The following is a 16,503-nucleotide window of genomic DNA, read 5'->3' on the forward strand; positions in this document are numbered from 1 at the left end:
ACAAGGAACATGAGCATCGGTGCACTAAAATTTCACAGGAATGTTAAGACGGAACGTCCACCCGGAACACAACCGGGGAAGAAGAGTGGCCAGGCGCACAGCTCTCCTACACACCCACGGAGACGAAACGGGGACACGGTTCGTTGACGCCGCGGAATACGCAGAACGCTCGCGATTCGCGGTTGCGGTCGTCGATTCGAGTGAGAAAACGGGCATAACGGCAAGTGTAGCGTGCGAGCGCGGAAGAAGCGGAGGAAGCGGAGGAAGCGGCGGTGGCACTCGCCCTTACGGATCCGACGTGCACCACGGTTCTCTGAGACTCGCGACAAGCGGTCAGAAACTTCGCCAAAGGATGGACCTCACGGATCGCGGCCCGAGTCCTGAGCAATCGGCAAGTCCAGCGGGAGGTAGATTTTCAAACCAGAATCTAATGGTTCCCGGCGCACACGGGAGAAGTATCGGATACACATCGCAGCCGAAACGAGATGGCACACACCAAGGCGCGCGAGCTCGCGAACCGCGCCGGCGACCGTCGTCCATGGGACAGCACCAAAGACTGCTTGACCAGCTACAATGAAATTACCAAGGCCCTCTGCCTGGCCCGCCGCACCTTCCCTCCACCCAGCGACAAGCTGGACAGGGCGCAGGGGGTGGCCTTTAGACAACTGCAGACGCTCACGTACCCATAGGCGTCTGACACATACCCGACAAATATATGCAAGGTCTGCCACACCGATATAGCCACTCTAACTCACATGCTCTGGGACTGTAACAAAAACCCGCTCGGTGCTAACTCCGGAACCCTTCCGCCGCAGTGGGCCGCTGCCTTGCGCAGCCCCAGCCTCGGTGACCAACTCTGGGCCGTCCAGCAGGCCCGCGAGGCGGCGGCGGTGCGACCCCTCGACGTCCTCACGTGGGAGACCTAAGGCCCCGTCGGCGAAAGCTTTGCAGGACTCGAAATAAAGTTGTTACCAACCAATGATAAGACAGCAGTCCACAAGCTTCACTGCTGCAGATACAGTGACATAAACACGCACACACGCACACGCACACACATACGCACAGTATAAGCGTCAAACACCGGATATGCTAAGAGATAAGTTAGGAATTATTATTTGAAATAACGATTATAATTTTGCTAGAGACCCATCGTGGTTGCTTATAGTGACTATGGCGTTGGGCTGCTAAGCACGAGGTCGTGGGATCAAATCCCAGCCACGGTGGCTGGATTCCGATGGGGGCGAAGTGCGAAAACACCCGTGTATACTTAGAATTAGGTGCATGTTAAAGAACCCAATGTGGTCCGAACTGTTCTGGAGCCCCCACTACGGCGTGCCTCACAACCAGATCGTGGTTTTCGTACCCATAACCTAATTTTTAATTTCGCTTGATGTGAGGAAGAAACAACACACCAGCTGGAACAACGCGATATATACTATAGCGACCGTAAGCATCTGCAAGTCCACAAAAAAAAACAAAATTGGGGATAAGTGTGCTTATACCATTGTTAAGATAATTTATTCCAACATATACGTTGGACTATAGCACATTAAAGACAAAATCGCGAGTCAGAAGTATGAAAATGATGTAGATTGCAAACATTGTCGAAATCGATGTTATGTGAAGCATTTGGCGCGAAACTTAATTGTCCAGCATTGGTTGGGGCTCTGAAAAGCGTTAGCATGATGACCCGACATAAACGTGTATAGGGCGACCAATTGTGCGTATGACAAGAGCATCTGCGTGACGTCAGCAGCAAGGCAACGACGACGGCGATTGTCCACGGTGGTATGACGGCGACGGTAATGTGTCCGGCGAAGAAACGCTCCAACCTGTCCCGTCATGAACCGGAACGCGACCCTGAAGGTGGTAAAGTGTCACATAATAACGCACTAAGCACTAGCATCTTAGAGGAAAAGATGGGGCAAACTGACGCGCTCTCGGTTTTACACGCAACTTGTTGCCATACGAGGTGACGCACTAACAGGCAGATCATTGGATTTTTCTTCTTGAAAACCTGTTTCAATACCCCCCATTCAATATACACAACTTCTTTAATCCCCATGTCTGAATTCCCTTATATAGCCCCAAAAATAAACCGAAGTGCCAGCCTTTTAACAAAGATGTCATTCATTCATTCATTCATTGATTCATTCATTCATTCATTCATTCATTCATTCATTCATTCATTGAGTGACAGCTGCTGCTGAGACATCGAGGCGTAAAACCGACCCAGCCACACAGGCAAAGGACGCTTCCCTTTAGAACGCCATATCAAGCAAACCGCAATAAGATAGGCTACTGAAGCGCCATCTGCATGGTGTACACGATCGGATCAAACCTAGCTATGACATCAGGAAGAAACACTGTGCTCGCTGTACACAATGGGCTGCGGCGAAGAGGCTATATATACACCGACGACCTACGACGAAAAAAAAAAAAAAGAACCTGGCGAAGCAGATAGAGGGTGTTTCACATTTAAAATAAACGCAACGGCCGAACGTGTATATATATACATATATGTGGGATAAATTAATCTACTAAAACAAAAAGAACAAGAAACTGACATTGTCACAAACGAAGACACTGCGCTAAAGCGCAATGGTATGAAAGAACACATGAAAAAAAAATATCACACATCTCGACACCCATGAATGAATTAAATGCGCACGGTAATTATTCGAGAAATAACTTATCAACCTTTCTTTCAAAATATATGGAAGATGTATTAAGCGCTCCTCTCCGTTCAGCGGTAGTGTAGACTTTCGTTAACTCAGTGACGTAAGAAATGTTCCTGATCGTCAACAGCCAAATTGATCCTGCACGAAACTGCAGATGCGAATTGTATAAATAGCATTTGAGGATAAGACACACTGCTCGTCGTGGCTTTGTGCTGATATAGCAGCGAAATAACCGTAAGCGCAAATGCAGCGTACTAGCATTTCAAACAACAAACATCGTTTCTTTTTCAGTATGATATATTTTATACGCACACTGAGCAAGCGATAGGTATACAAGCGCCCAAGTGGTACATGCAATAGCGTGTTTACAAAGTTACAAAAATAGCTAGATTGAGTGATTGCATTTCTTCATTGCGATAAGAATGGTTCGGCTGTCTAGTCGATAGAAAGAATGTGATGGTACAAGTGACGACTCAGTTTGTAGAAACCATCGACGATGACTGTCGATGTAAGCGAAATAAGAGACGTTTCTATAGCGATTCGTTTTAAAAAAATGACGCGCTCGAAGGTGCGTGTTTGCGGCAGTCGGAATATATGGGTAGAGTTCGTTGTTTCATTGAGTAATTTGGTATGCGGAACAGAGCCGTTAACCAGAGCTACTATAGTGGTATGTAGCTTATATATGGCACACCCCACCACAGCATACTATATGAGCCTTCAGACGCCCCAAAGCTTTCGCGCGAAAGCGCCTGCATGCGTCTGTTATATATTTTCACCTTCGGCGATGAAGGCAACCCTGGCACTTTTCGGCCACCGCGGCCCCAACCCGCGGGCCGCCCTGCTTCCAGCTTTGATCCCCCCGCTACCCCTTGGGGGGCCTGGAGATCCTGTGCCGCCTGCTTTATTATAACCTCAGGTGCTCTCCTGAGGCCTCCGTTTGTTGGTTACATGTGCTCTCCTGGAGCAGTGCTTGTAAAAAATCCAATCTATCGTCACGACGAAAAAAGTGACCCGCGACTCATACAACACCAGTCAGAACCTTAATTGCCCCTTCAGACACAGCGATCACTAAAATGGGCGTCCGTGCCCGCTGCCTCACCGCGCGGGCAGCCAGCGACGGAGCATAAACAAACGCGTCCTCGACCGCACTCCGCAATGCCGGCATGTCTAGGGGAGAAACACATACAACACGCGCCAAGAAACTTCCCCCCGTAGTGCCTAAACAGAGTCATATATTCAAGGAGCAAAAGCACCCAGATTTTCTCTCTCGCGCTCGCTCTTACTCGCGCCTGCGCACAAACGGCCGGCGATCCCTTAAATGAACGTCTCGTCTCCGACGGCAGCTCTTGAAAAGCGTACGTAGCGTCTTTTTTTCGATCAAGGGACGGCGCTGTGCTCAACTAGGTTGCGCTAAACTCATTTAACTCAGCCACAAGAGATCATCATCATCATCATCATGAGTGGAGAAATAGTTTTCGAGTGGAGGATCGTTTGAGAATTATGCGAGGGTTGGTATCGGCGGCGCCTTGGTTACCGGCGGCGGTGAAAGTCCATCAACCACCGCCCACTAGAAAAAAAACGGGTGAAAGAAGCAATTAAGAAAGCTGTTCGCTTTTCAAAATTAGCAGCCGTGTCGGCCGGCCGCAGGCCAAAGCATGGAAAACGTTAGCAAGGTTTGGTGCTGCGCTCGCTGCCTCCTCGCGCAGCGCCTGCAGCCCACTGCCTCACGCAGCATCCTCCTGCCAGCTATACCGCGCGCGTCACAACTAATTAGAGGCTGGCCCGGTGAGGAACGCCGCGGCACCGGCGTCCCGGGAATCGCAGCTCGATGGGTGCCCCAGATGTGGCCTACGCAGAACCGTCGGCATTCATCAACACCCCAATGAAAGGACCACATTCGGGATCGACGTTTGTACGGTCTGTTCCGCTCAGACTATATATAGTGCGTATACATGCACCGCAGTGTGGTATGCGCACTGTGGTACTCAGCGATAACGCTATATACATATATTACACTGCGAAATCATTTGCACCTTTATTCCCTTTAATTATAGTTTGCAGTGTAGACAGATTTGGCAGGGCGCCGCTCCTCTCAGACTGCATGCAGGGTGTATCCTGACAATTCGCGCACACCCGCTCAGCAGAATTGAACACTAATGCGCGTGCGCAAACGCTCACACAACAAAAATTAAATTATGAGGTTTCACGTGCCGAAACCACGATCTGATTATGAGACACGACGTACATAGTGGGGGACTCCGGAATAATTTGGATTTACCTGTGGTTCTTTAACGAGCACCTGAATCTAAGTGCACGGGTGTTTTCGCATCTCGCCCTCATCGAAATGCGGCCACCGTGGCCGGAATTCGATCCCGCGACCCGCTCATGATACCGAAAGCTCTCCACTTTCAGCTATACGAAATAGAATGAGAAGGAGCGTTAGGGTGCGTCTATACTTGATTTCTTCGTCGTGTTACAACCAAGCTGACAGCGCGTGGCAGGCGTCTTTGAGAGACGCGCTTGTTAAAGAAGCAAAATCAACGCATTTCATGCAGCCATGCAATCACTGAGCACGTGCTGGTGGGCGAGTTGGTTATACATGATTACAACGAAGGCGCCAAATAAAACAGACGAAGGAAGGAGACACGGGACAACCATAGGAAATATGGACTTAACGGTTGAAAACCGGTTATCCACGGGTTTCGCTTGATTAGCAGAGGACGATAGAGTACAAGGTTGTCCCGTGTCTCCTTCCTTCGTCCGTTTTATTTGGCGCCTTCGTTGTAGCCATGCAATGTTAAGCAAAAAGCAAGCCACGCGTTAAATGGGAACGGGGCGGAATCGTACGTAAGCAACCTTCTATAGCTGCTGAACTTGTCTAATGCGTGAGCGGACAACACTCATTCCAGCAGCAGAAGCCAGAGAGCTTCCCTGCATCGCTCGCCGACTGAGCGGAGCGTCATGGTGGTGCCCGTCCAGGGGAACGTATTCTTGCGACGATCACTTTCGGCGATTCTATAGGTCGATCGCCTTCGCGTGACGTATATAGTGCTTCCGGTTTTGCCCAACCAGCCAATCAACGTGGCCCTGACGACCGAGGCGATATATCGTTCGCCGAAAGTGATCGTCCCAAAGTACATCCCCAATTGGATTCGTGGGTTGGGTTTTGCAGACAAACGTATACTTCGCGTATATATGGAGACTTATAGCCACCTCAACGCTGCAGGGTTGCATGCGAGTCGATACCATGACAGCACGACGGCGCGAAAGCGCCTTGAGTGTCATGATCGTTAGCGAAATAAAATCAGAACGCAGCAGTTGGCTTCTCACGCTGTGGCGTGACTATCAAGAAGTGACGAATGAGAATCTTTCAAACTTACAAACAACATGGAACATGCGCCTTCTCCTTTTTTTTTTTTTTTGAAAACTCTTCGATATGAAAAATCAGTTGTTCCACTCAGAGGCTCCCAACAGCGTATACAATAGGCGCACGCAATATATTTTTAATTATATAGCACCGGCGATCATTCAAGTTACCCGGCATTTTTTAGCGAAACAGTTATTCAGGAAATGCGAGCAGTTCTCGCAAGTGGCAGGCGTAACAAAGTATAAGGTTGACGCATACACGTGCTTCTTTAACGAACTTTTGTTCGTACAGACAACCGAAAGCTAGCGGATATACTTTTTGCATACTCAAGATAAGGGGAAATTGTAAATCAAGAATGAGAATGAGCAAGCATATGCAGGCGCGTTGTCTCTTTTACTTGGTTGAATTTAAATTCTTAGGCATTGGCTTTTTTTAAAAGCATAAATGTTAGCTTCAGTGGCCGAGCTTGGATTTTATCCCTGCAGTCTATATTGCATTAGCAGTTGTGATGCTGATCTACTTCAGCTGCATCTGCGGCGTCATGCCCCGGATGTGCATATGTGTACATATATATGCATGCTGTCCTGATCACCTGAAGCCCGCCATTCGGACGACCAATGAAAACACAGAAACAGCGTTCCGCATGTATACGCGGCGTTCCTCTGTCGAAAACGACGCGCTCTTCGCTGGAGCAGTGGCACGTGAGCGGAGGATAAAGGATAATTATTAATCAAATAAAATTAAATTAACCTTATTATTCCAGTGAAAAAGGAAGACTAGACGATCATTTCGGGCTAAAAGCTACGACAGCAGCTTTACGCCCCCCCCCCCCCCCCCCCCAAAACAAAATTACAGAAAAAACGTAATATACCAACCTCAGCGCATACTACATAGTAAGACAAGTACGCGCATAGAGCGACGAAATGCTAACTGTATACAAATATTATTACCATCAGCAAAACTACGGCGGCTGCAACAATAGTAAGACAACATCATTGTGCATCAAAACTGACAACAGTAGGTGAACAAAAAACGGGAAGTGCTTCTCCATACCAAAAATTGTAGTTAGACTGCGATTATAGCACTCTTCGGTAACTCTACGGTATGTATCGAACCTCTTTCAACCAGGGGCCAAAGTTGTGTACTAGCTTGGGCCACAGGTATGTGCTGGCACGTGAGCCATATATATATATATATATATATAATCACTATCGCGTGACGTAGTGCACGGCGTGAGTTGTATGATTCGAGCAGTTTTGCTCAACCAGCCAATCAGCGCGCATTTATACCGATACCTCCGAAAGTGGCCTTCCAAGAATACGTTTCCTCTTCTCGATACGAATGCCGAATCCACTATTACAGAAACGTCATCTTTCAATCTAGCTCGACAGAACGTTTTCCTTGACTATCGATCTCCTTAATAAAGTGCTGGAAGCATTACACGGCTGAAAACAGCAATGTTTCCTATAAACCTGTAGAAGAACTATGCGTTCCACCGAGTTCAAATTCGGTTGAAATTGGGGCCACGTATATAGGTCTGACATGTGAAAAAAAAAGTTTTTTTCTGGCTGAGTCGTGAGCTAGGATGGCTAATAATTACTATAACTACTTGCTTTTCCCCTATCTTTATTCGTAATATACGAAACGCGTCATAGGTTTGCCCGGAGTTCTCAGTGAACTTAGCAAAGGCACCTTGTTTACATATCCAACGAAAACATGGGGAAGCTTATGGGTGTTCTGTACGAAAAGCCTAAAGTTATTTACGTCCAAGTTTTTGCAGTAAATTAGGAATGCGAGCGCTCCGGCCGGAGCGTTATAGATGCGGGTTACCAGCTGCGCCGAATTTAGTCCGCTGTCCTGGGAAAAAGAAAAACCGCCACTGAGATCAAATTTAGGCGAAATGAGCAGAACATCGTGGCTGCTGTGGATGCCGAAGTTAAATGTGTATGGCTGAATCAGGACCCATGTAAAACAAAGAAGAAAAAAATTACAGGCAAGTTCTCGAAAGCATTATGAGGAAGCTCGTGAGCGCTTGCATACACTATTTTGCCCAATGTTGCTAGAGAAACCTGCGTCACGCAAAGTTGAAATCCGGCTGAAATGGGAATCATGTTATCTGTATATAATGTGTGGCGAGAATTGGACGCTTCCGGCTTGATTATGTGACTTGTAAATATTTATTGAACATTCGTCTACAGTCCCTATTTTTCATGAGTTACTCTACGAGGCTCCCGCGATATCCTCGGTGAACTATAAGCAAAGCACTTTGCTCATATTTAGTGAGAAAAAAAAAAGGGGGGGGGGAGTAGGAGGGGCGCACACGTATTTGGGTGATGTGACAAGTTTAACGGTGTGTGTGTACACTGTAAAATAATTTACACCCTTGAAAGTGAAAAAGGGTGTAAATGTGTATATAACTCACATCCTTGGGGTGTCCGTTATATAAATAACACCCTAAGGGTGTCGGTTACAAACACATGTACACCCTTTTTTTGCTTTTAAGGGTGTAAATTATTTTACAGTGTAGGTTAATTATGACCTTTGCCGCAAATTACTCAAGCATGCGGCCACACATAGCATTACGTGCGCGTGTTTCATACGAACGCAGTGTCTAATATAGAACAGCCATTCAGATCAAATTTCTTGAAAATGAAGGTAATATATTATGGATGATGTATGCACATGTGAAGTTAAATATACGTTTTGAGTTGATTTGATTTTTTGTTTCTCACGGACAAGTGAGCCCATGTGCATGATGTGAAGAGAGAAGAGGGAGATAAAAGCTTCGTTGATACGCAGCTCGACGAGTCCCCAAATCGCGCACTCGTTGCTGCGTTCGAGCGCCACCGCCGCCACCCCGCCTTAATTCTTGCAAACTTGGCAGAACAGTCGGAGTGCAACTCAGCAGATTGTTTACTCACAGAGAGCATATACAGTATACCAGCGCCAATATAGCAAACGAAAAGTTCATAAAACGCACGATTCGCGGTTACAAAAAAAACCAAATTACATACATGAGTAGTGTCATAAGAAGCCAACAAAGACACCAAGGGCAACATAAGAAAAATTACTTGAAGAAATGATAAATAAGTGGAAATGAAAGTGGATCAAAAAAAAAAAAAAACTGGCCGCAGATGGGATACGAACCTACGTCTTCGCATTACGCGTGATATTCTCTCGCCAAATGAGCCACCGTGCATGGTGCCGTGTTCCCGTCCACTTTCTGGGGTATATTTTACTATACTGTATACATGAGTAATGATACATTTCTGATCTCAAGATAATATCGAAGCAAAATGCGCTGAAGCGCAAAGAATTAAAAGTTATATCATAGTATGTGATATTCTATTGTAGACATTTGTTTTATACAATGTTTGCAGACACTTTTTTTAGCAAAACCGGAGTTGTTCAGCACATATTTGAAAACGCGGCAGCTCAAGAAGACACGGACGAGGACGCGACGACTATAGCCGAGTGCTGGTATATCGTCTCGTCTCCACCCGTGTCTTCTTGCAATGCCGCGTTTTCAGATATGCAACAACGCACCCTATTCGCCACATTGTTTATTACATATCCGGTATACAGTATAATGTAATGTCTGTAATATAGCATATATAAATGCGGGGGTGAAGTATGGCCTTTGCTAAAAAAAAGTTGGACAACTTTATTTTGTGAACCAAATTATGGGTGACTACAGAAACGGACGCTGAGGAGCACTGCATGAGGAAGACTGAAAGTATAACGACAAAGTGGCTTGAAAGTATATTGCACGCGCGAGAGCGCGGTCACAAGGGTTTTTTTTTTTTTTCTAGTTTCCGGGGCCCTTCGTCTGACGCTCCCGCCTGACGGATCCTGATGTATGCCTGTCGTGCATACATCGTAAAACCGGAACGTCTATGAAATCTACTCAAACCAAACGGAAAGTTTCAATTCGGTAAATGGACCAATACGAGAGAGACAGAGGCAGGCATATGGGGCCCGTCGAAAGCGCGGAAGATTTCTCTCTCTCTCTCTCTCTCTCTCTCTCTCTTAGTTCTCGTCATCAGCGTGAGAATTATTTCATTTTTGGTGGTCAGGTTATGTGAATATTTTTTTATAACGTACACATATACAAGTTCCTGTCAAATTCTGAAGAATACCTTCTTATACGGTATACAAAGAACCCTTTTTTCTGAAAGGGGTGTAATTGTGCACCTTATGAACATTACCTTTTCTTTCTCGCGCCCTCAGAAGAACTGTAATTGAAGTCAAGGATGTCCTCCGATACATTGTCGTTTTTGTATTAGTATTAGTCACATCGTGCGTTCATTGCAGTCAAACCTCGTTATAACGAAACGGGGTATAACGAAATGCGAATATAATGAAGCAAGTCAAATTCCCCATGAAATCCTCATGGAGATTCACACTTCAGCACATGAAAAATGAACATAACGAAGTAATGAATACAACGAAGTAATTGTCGCTTCCACTTCAACTTCAAACGAAGTTTTACTGCATACATTTATCGGGAGCGATATTATGGAACGCTATAGAGCATATCCCCTGCTGCAAATCACCGTTAAGCGCATGCATGGAGGGATAGAAAAAGGAGAGTGTATGCTGGTTTTTTTCGGCTTAAGTTCATAATGGCATAGTTCATATATATAAGCTCATTTAATATAGCTCCTAACTGGAAGCTTACCGTTATCATTGAAAAGGAAGTATACAATCAGTGCATCTTACCGTTGCTGACATATGGGGCACAGACTTGGAGACTGACAAAGAAGCTTGAGAACAAGTTAAGGACCACGCAAAGAGCGATGGAACGAAGAATGCTAGGAATAACGTTAAGAGACAGAAAAAGAGCGGTTTGGACCAGAGAGCAAACGGGTGAAGACGATATTCTAGTTGACATTAAGTGAAAGAAATGGCGCTGGGCAGGTCATGTAATGCGCAGATTAGATAACCGTTGGACCACTAGGGTGACGGAATGGGTGCCAAGAGAAGCGAAGTGCAGTAGAGGACGGCAGAAGACTATAGGTGGTGCGACGAAATTAGGAAATTTACGGGTGCTATAGTTGGAATCGGTTGACACAGGACAGGGGTAATTGGAGATCGCAGGGAGAGGCCAATTCGTCCTGCAGTGGACATAAAATAAACTGACGATTATTATTATTATTATTATTATTATTATTATTATTATTATTATTATTATTTTTATTATTATTATTATTATTATTATTATTATTATTATTATTATTATTATTATTATTATTATTATATGCAATAAATATTCTGTTAACAGCTTCAATATCGTTTGCTTAATTACTTTTCAGTCTTTTTTCTGATACCACCCGTGTAATGCTCCATCTCCGTAGTCCATGGGATAAACCATATCTCCTATACAGGATCAATCAAGTAACCAACCAACCAACTTCGGTTTTCTTCCGATACTCGCCATATACCAGGCTATATAGACAACTATAGGTGGCTAGCGGACAGCTTACGAGTATTGTTCCAGTTCTGACGAAGCCACAAAAAAAAAAAAGACAGCTTCGCGAAAACAGCATCGAAGTCGAAAGTGGTGTATGCGATACTCTGCTATCTAAACAAGATGGCGAAACTGAGCGGAATGCTTAGGAGCTCGACGGGAAGCTGTCCGCGCACAATAAAGCCTATACTCCCGCATTCTTGTGCGCCTATATAACGTAAGCTAAGTTGAGCTTTTCCTATAGGCCCACGCACGAAAAACGAATTTAAGAATTTAGTCATAATATGTGCTTTTCCAAATTTTTTTTCTTTTTTGGTCAGTATGAGGTAGCCTTCGGCGCTGCCGGCGCGAGTATCAGAGACGTGTTCCAGATCCATTCCGTTAACTAGGCTCGAATTCAGCTGCCTCCTTAGCTGTCAACGCAGACTGTCTCCAATACTGGCCAGAATTGAAACGCACCTTTTTTTTTTCTTTTTTTGACAGTGATGCCCACGTCATGTTCGGACGGTTAATTTTGCGTTCACCAAAAGGTCTGCATAATTGAATTCTCCAACTTCCCTTTTAGTCACGGTGCACGCAACCTCGGTCTAGTGGTGTCAGGGAAGAAACCACGAAACTCGAGTTTCGGTTAAACTGAACCCCTTGCCTATATACTACAGCAATCTGCTCTATAAAAGCCTTATTATAAACTTCTTGAATGAAAGTAATATTGTATTCATGTATTAACACACATCGTGCCCTTGTGTGTGTGTTCTTTATTTAATTTATATCATTGATTGTCTTCGTTGATCGACTATATATGGTGTCTAATCGCAGAAGAAACTGTACGACATGCCGTATCCTTGCTGTTTCTTTTCTTCTCCTCACATGAATGTCCAAGCACGTTTTGAAAATGTGCTTTATTGCCGGAAGCTTCTTCATGCGTGATCATTAAACGATGTATTGTTGGTGCTCGTCTGGTTGACTTCACTGCATCTCCTCAACGCGCAGTCTCTCTCACTCTATATCGTCTGTGGAGAAGTCGCGGTGACACAGTAGTTGCCAACATCTCCAAATCCATCGAAATAAATCGCTCGCTCACTCACTCAATGCGGGTTGCTTCCTTTCACGGAGTCTGCAAAGTACTGCGGTATACAAGAATTCATTACAGAATCCGCGCTGCACTATTATATACCATGTTCGAGGTGATGCTCGACGTGTCGCGTTCCCTTACCAGCAAAGAGCGAGATAACACCGTCTACATCATCATGATGCCTGCTATAAAGAATTAACTCGTGCCTGCATACCTCGAAGCGGTTATTCAAAGTGGCAGTCGTATATACCGCGTTGACTTTCATTTCAATGTAAACGGCCGCACCTTGGGAATAAAATTATGTCTCTTAAACATACCTTTATGGGCAGTCTGTATCATAATTCGACACGTTTCCCTATGCGTCAAAGAACGATTACGACTAATGCGGGTGAACGATGCTCAGGGTTCCATGAAATCCTGGCACAATCGGGTGATTAAATAGGGCGTTTCAGATGAAAGAGAAAACACTATTGCAGGCTTGTAGCAGATTGCAGATAGGTCATAACTATAGTACGTAACCGCTGACTCTCTTAGTGATACGATATCATACTTGGAGTATGATATGACTGTGACGTCACGACAGTTGCGCGCGTACCTCGTGGGTGACCTAGACCCCTATCATTTATTAATGACATTTCTATATATACCTCGTATCTACCAACTTGCGATTTCGTGCACACTGTGACGCATACGCTCAACACACCTTGAATTTTCTGTTAGATACCACCATATATTGGGTGAAGCACGCATATATAAAGTTATAAAGAAATGCGTGGAGCATGGTGGCGGATCGATCGAACGTCTAGCTGCCTTAGAGTATATAGAGCAGCGCAATTATGCTCTATAACCATTATAGGTTTCGATCACGCGCATATGCTTCTGCCGTGCCGAAGTCGTTCTTTAATATGCGTGCAGTGCATATGCACTGCCTTCGGGATCTCGGGATCGGCCCACATTTTTCGTGAGACGGACAACTATACGCGTTTATATAGTGCATATATATGGCATTAGAACCCAAGAGCTCATTTATCGTGCCCGGCAGCCGCACCGGCAGCCGCTTTCCTTGATATATTACATCTGGTCTATCTCACCATGCATGTAAAAAACAGTTTTGTGCTGCGCTTATAGCTGGTCATTGAGGGAACTCCATGATTGACTCATAAAATTAGCTCTATATCTATAGCGTAAGCTATTTTCGGTGCAGAGCTCAAGAAAACATGGTACACAACTATAGCCATAGTTTTATGAGGACTGCAAGCTTGACACTTTATTTCCCTGTTTCCGTTGGGAGAACACTTTATACCTTCACACTGAAGCATCGCGAGGGTTTGTTAATGGTTGAAAATGTCGTCATTTTTTCGCAGCGAACAGAAAACCCGCGGGCTTCTTCGTGAAGATGAAAAACAGGTTCATGAAGGCATGCGTGCGCATATTGTATACGTCAGTAGAAGTGTGCATACTATATATATATATATATATATATATATATATATATATATATTCCATAATAAAGCAGAAGCAATGTATAGACACCGTATTATATATACTATACTAACGAAGTTTTTCCTAAACAGTGGATGATCCTGTATATATACATTCACATATTGACATGCTTACTTGTTCATCACTTACCGGTGGCCGCGTTTCACGACCGGCTATAACAAAAGTTACAAGTTATGGTTCAGCGATAGACGCGCGCCTTTCTGTATATAGCGGAAGTTTCTCGAATGTTATCGCTGCATGGTTATATCCGTTGTCTGCATGCTGGCACCGAACCTTGTGTATACATAGTGAGATTGTGCGTACGACAGTAATTGTGCATATATTTCTGGAAGGGACGCAGGCGCACAGCGATTACGCTGGAACATTCGACGAGTCAAGTAAAAAAAGTTGACGCGCTTGACCCGCAAATCAGTTTTTCGACGATCACCGCCTGAATACTCACCGCTATCGTTGCATGCTTGAGGGTTGCCTGTTTCCCTGGACACAGGTGCGGGCCCAATTAACAGTTAGTTTCGTGACTTGCGTTGCTCCGTTGTGGTTGTTCGCTGTCACTATCGTAACAATATGGTCGCATATAAAGGTACATATATACATCACTGAGGAAGCAAATTAGCCTGCCCAAGATACTCGAAGTTCTGTGGCCCTTATATAGAACATGAATTAATTTAGATCCAATAATGAATTTAGATACGATCAATGAAACAACGTTCAGCGGGCAGATGCTTGCGCCCTATGAAATGCCGAACTCTGCGCGCCCAAAGCGCCTATAAGGGCAAAGGTCATTCACGTGCGAGTGGCTCACAATGCGAACATATTGGCGGCGGCCAAGGTGTCGCAGGAAGCGTCCACTCACCTTAGCAGCGACTGGCGAACTTGTCCTAGCTGGCCCAGCGCAGAGTTGTAGCTCGAATCATCGCAGCGGATGACAGCGTCAGACAACAGCCCTGCTTCCTTGCCAACACACCGTTGAGCTCGAAGAAAGCGGGCGCAAAGACCGCGTACACTCGAGTGCGTTCTAAAGATCCTGCCTCGGGACGATAATGCCAACCGTTGATTACGAAATCCGCGAATCAGGCAGCGTAAAACGATAACGCGATGGGTCTCAACGAAGACAAGAACCAGTAGATGGTGTTACACGCCGGAGATCCTATGGAATCCCTATATTTTAAAAAAATGCCTTCCGCGCGTAGTTCTAAGAACGTCGCTGCGAAATTTGAAGAGGCCTTCCCCTTTCTTTTTTTTTCACGTCGGTTACGTAGTCGAGTGTACCACAGGCGCTAGCTATAGTCTGATCGCGTACTTGGCTCGGCTGTCTTCGGGCTATCCCTATTGTGAAGCAGCGGCGTTCCTTTCCTCCTCGGCGCCCGGACCCAAAATTGGCCCTCGTGACGCGTCTGAAAGGTGAACTGCAAAAGCGCCGCCGCCACCGCCAACGCCTCCGACGCGCCACTTGGTCGCGCAACACGCGGTGACCATTTCGCGCCGCCGCCGAAACCCCCGCGCAAAACCCACGCCGCCGCAAAAGCGGTTGCGCCGGCCTTTCCGCCGCCCGCGTCACCGCTCGCTTCGGCGCCCGCTCGCCTCCCCATTGGCACGCATCGAGAGGAGCAACCAATCGCGAGCCACTTCCCGGCCGGCGCACGACAAAGGCCCGGCCCGCCAGCCAATGGCGGAGCAGCACCCGTTTCAGCCTCTAGATTTAAAAAAAAAACGGGGGGAGAGGAGAAGCTCCGCCCTCTGCGTTCCCGTTTTCGGGATCCGTCGGCCGCTCTCCCAGCGGCCTCCTTTCTGTTCGTACTGCGCACCCCCCTCCCCATCTCCCCTACCACTCCCGCGCATCCTCCAACGTTCGCTTTCTTCTTGGTTTAACGTTCTTCCGTCCTCACTGTCGGCGGCGGCCGGAGTGAAAGCTTGCGTGGAAAGCGACGTATAAAAAGTACCGCATGATGACGATGTTCTTTTTTCTCTTTTACCTTTGTTTGCTCCCTGTTTATTCTCTCTCCCTACCCTCATCCCGACCAACCCCAGGCCACTTCCTTTTTTTTCTTATCGTTTTCGGCGCTCGCATCGCCAGTTTTGGTTTCAGCGACAGCACGATGCCGCCCCCTCCCGGGTCTCCAGCCGCGCTCTCAGCCGCAGCCGCTGACGTCGCTCTACGGGACACCTTTATTTTCTTTGCATCTCTTATCTTTCTCTTCCTCTTCACAATCACTCTCTCTCTCCTCTCTCTCTCTCTCTCGCCGTATAGGGCCCCGCCATTTCTCTATCTGCTTTATTCGCGGTGACGTTTGTGACGTCGCACATATAGCTCTGTGTATAGTACATCTCCACGAGACCGAACACCAAGAGCCCTCCCCCTTCTTCTCCCACCTTTCTGTCTGCCCTCATCCCTTCTTTCCCCAATCGAGCG

At 46.2% G+C, this 16,503-nt stretch overlaps 1 protein-coding gene across 1 annotated transcript in view; it reads right to left on the reverse strand.

Annotated features, from left to right (window-relative positions):
* The window catches only part of LOC126522896 (uncharacterized), a 38,045-nt gene extending 22,135 nt beyond the window's left edge, over positions 1-15,910 (reverse strand). Inside the window, exon 1 of the mRNA XM_050171741.3 lies at positions 14,947-15,910. The gene's annotated coding sequence lies outside the window, so the exon portion shown is untranslated. The remainder of the gene's footprint in view (positions 1-14,946) is intronic.
* Positions 15,911-16,503: the final 593 nt, after the last annotated feature.

This window comes from Dermacentor andersoni, chromosome 6, assembly GCF_023375885.2.
Source record: "Dermacentor andersoni chromosome 6, qqDerAnde1_hic_scaffold, whole genome shotgun sequence".
NCBI classification, from domain to species: Eukaryota; Metazoa; Arthropoda; class Arachnida; order Ixodida; family Ixodidae; genus Dermacentor; species Dermacentor andersoni.